Genomic DNA, 3851 nt, shown 5'->3' on the forward strand with positions numbered 1-3851 from the left:
GTGTGTGTGTGTGTGTGTGTGTGTGTGTGTGTGTGTGTGTGTGTGTGTTTTAACCACAGGGTGGGATCCCTGCCTGACATGATAATCAGGTAAGGATTGGGTAAGCAGGCAACTTTTAGGGTACCTTTTCTAGCCTCTTCCTCATACCAGCAGGTGAGCAGTGTGATCCTTAAAGGCTACTCAGACACCCAGGGGGCTGCTGAATCCTACTTTTGCTTCCATGAGAAGTCAACCCTATGGCTTGGCCTGCCTGTGTGTAGGGTTGTGACTAGAGCTCCCAGTGTATCCATACCTGCTGCTTCATCATTTGCCTGTTGCCACAGGACTTTGAGATAGGTATGATGGTAAAACGGTATGGGTGATATCTTTTGATTCATGTGTAAATTGGATTTAAGCGAGGCAGAGTTGCAAGAAGTCATCAGCCTCACTCTCTCCAGAGTCATCACAGCCCAGTGGTAAGACAGAGTCAAGATGACTGGGGAAGGCCTTGTAGTGGATGGCCTTGGTGTCTTCATTTCTAGCCAAGCTTTAAGTGCTCCACAGAGCATGCTTTAGCTGCCTTCATGGACATTGGAACAATTGTTCCACCAGGGGAAGTTTTGCTTGGAGTAGACAGCTCCTAACTCACTGACAGGTCTGAGATCCTTTGGCTACCCTCACTGTGGTTTAGCCCATCTTCAGAAATGGTTTATTGGAGTGTGGCTGCTTGTGCATGCTACAGCTTCTTGGAGTCACAGGTGGAAGGATCAGGTAGACACCAAAGGTGGAAAGCAGCTCTGAAAGCTCAGCAACCCTCATACCAGAGGTATTAGTTTTCTCTGAACACACCCTATATGAATCTCCAACCTTGTGAGTTTCGAAAGGTCAGAAGCTGGTGTTCAAGCTGGGCTCTACAGACAGCCAGAATTTATGCCCTAAGGAGTGATAAGAATCCTTTGGGAGTGACCTTCTGGACCCAGGCCAAAGAACACTGAGGTGAGCACTAGTTTGAAAGTCATTTTGCATCTGGACATGAACTTGGTGGGACCAAAGCTAGCTAGGAACTGACATAAATTTTGAACCTAATCTCTGAGGCCCATTGTGTCATAGGAGAAAGTATGACACTGAGATGTTAAGTGTGGATAATGTACTTATATTTTTAAAATAATATTATCCTAATTGATGATATAATGATGAATTATCCTAATTGATGAATAAATGGAACTGGGCCCACAATGACTAGCACCTAACAATGGGAATAATATAGCCAATGTGCTTGGAGCTGATAGTGTTAGAGAAAAGACAAAACAATCCCTCAGTTGCTCCCAGCAACCTTGAGAGGTAGATGGAAAGTGTGCCATGGGTAATCTCTACTTTTCTGTCTCCAAAGACTAGCACAATACCTTGCACATTTTCAGGGCTTAATAAATATTTGTTGGCATTAAAAAGTGAAATTGCCAGTAATGGCCACAGGAAATGACCTAAGGAAAATCATTCCAATTCTCAGTGCTCTGCAACTCCCCCAGACTAGAAACTGCAGTGCTGATATTGATTTGCTTTGTTAGAGGGAGTTCCCTATGTCAATGAAATCAAAGGTTTAGTCCAAACAACTCTTTCTTTCTTCTTCACATTCTCCCCTCCCTTCCCCCATTGTGAGCAAATGAAGATGAAGTCATCATGGGAAGATAGTGTATTTACAGTAGATAATAAAAAGCAGCAGGCAAAGTCCCTCTGCCAGCTATACCAGTGGGCAAAGGGAGCTGGGAATCATGATAAACCAGTGTGCCACTGAATGGTGTCTAACTCCTCTCTTCATGGTTCTTAAGGGTCTCCATCTATCTGTCCCTCTCTCTTCTAATTCTACATTATTTCCCACTACTCTCAAGCCATGATAATTCTTGCGTCTGTACCTTTGCCCCTGCTGATTCCACTATGAGAGTTCCCTTCTCTCCTCTCTTTTTACCTTTATAATCTGTTCAGTCTTCCAGGATTGAATCAAGTCCCCATCTTCTATTAAGTATTTACTTACCTTTCTAACCTGCATTCATCTCTCCTTCCTTTAAATCCTACACTATTCAATCTATAGTACTCACATGACCACCTAATCATTTGCTCTCCATATTATAATTTAATTATTTTCCGTGGCTGTATCTTGTCCCAGTTATATTGCAGGTACTTTGCAGGTAGGGGGCTGTCTTTTACTTCTTGACTCATTGGAACCCAGGATGTTAGACTCAGAAGAGCCCACAGATCATCTAGACCAATTCTCTCATTTTACAGGCGAAGAATGTGAGACTCAGAGAAGTTTCAAGGTTTATCCAACACTACATTGCCTACTACATTATCCTCCTATATGCTCAATAAGTATCTATTAGATTGGAGGTTCTAAGCTTTCTTTGTGTCCTGGGCTCCTTTAGCAGTCTAGTAAAAGCTATGGACCCCCTTCTTAGAATATTTTAAAATGCATAAAATAAAATATATAGAATTGCCAAGGAAACAAATTATATTGAAATAGTTATCAAAAGATTAAAAAAAGAGAAAAGTTCATAGATTCTAGGTTAAGAACCTCTGCAAATGAATGAATGGAGTCTGTGTGATTACTGATGCCAGAACTAGTTAGCATATTAGTTACAGGAGTGAATGTGCCCTACTTCCCCCTGGGAGAGGCAGTATGGTATTCAAATTAATAAAAAAAAGAACACAACCACTTATCAGGCACTCACTATGTGCCAGACACTGTTCTGAGTGCTAGGAAATACATGCAGAAGTGAAAGAATTCTTGACTTCAATGAGCTTAATTGGGGAGACAGCACATGTAGGGTAGTAAATGGACACGGAGGGGCATCTTTGCCTGAGAACTCATAGGGATAGTGAGGGTTATATAGGATAGCAAATTCATAGAGCCTTCATGGAGAAGCAATGGTAGTGCTGATTTTATTACTATACCCCAAACAATAAGAAGGGGAGGGTCTGCTTCTAGGAGGGGTAACTGGAAGAGGAGGCACTTGCATAGAATATAGGAACAACAAACTCGGTTACTGGGTATGACCTTCGGCAACTGTAAAATGGGAATAATGACATGTGTCCTGCTGACTTCATAGGATTGTAAGGATCACTGTGAGGAGGTGCATTCTGGCACTTTTTAAGACAAAAGACATTATACAAAAGTCAGTTATTTTAATAATAATTATTAACAACAACCTTAAATGTTATAGTGGAAGGTAACATGATATCTTGGAAAGAGGAAATGAATTAGAAGTCCTATGTTTGGTGTCGGTTCTAGCACTCACTGTGTGACCTTGCTCAAGTCATTTAACTTTTCTTTGTCTTGTTATACTACTCACCTAACAGAACTGGGGGAAAAGCCTTAATGAGCTATATAAAAATGAGTTATTAATTTTCTATTGTTCTTGTTCAGTCATTTCAGTCATGTCTTAATCTTTTGTGACCTTATTGGGGTTTTCTTGGCAGATACTGGAGTGGTTTGTCATTTGCTTCTCAAACTTATTTACAGATAATGAAACTTAGGCAAACAGGGTTAAGTGACTTCCCTAGGGTCACACAGCTAGTAAGTGTCTAAGGTCAGATTGAACTTAGAAAGATGAATTTTCTTGACTCTAGGCTCAACACTATCCATTGCACCACCTAGTTGCCCATGAATTATTAATAGTATTATTGCTAATATTAATAATATAAATATTATATAACATAATATTTACTCATATATATTTGTAATTAGTCATTAATATTACCAATAACACACAGTTATATAGGTCATTATAATTTTACTAATTCAATTTCTTATTTAATTAAAAACATTCAGTGTCTACTAGGTTCGAGACTGTTCTCTGTATTGTGGCTACAAAGAATAA

The sequence above is a fragment of the Petaurus breviceps genome, unplaced genomic scaffold (genome assembly GCF_028583685.1).
Source record: "Petaurus breviceps papuanus isolate PSGF00001 unplaced genomic scaffold, PetGlider_PUasm1.0 226, whole genome shotgun sequence".
Taxonomy (NCBI): Eukaryota; Metazoa; Chordata; class Mammalia; order Diprotodontia; family Petauridae; genus Petaurus; species Petaurus breviceps.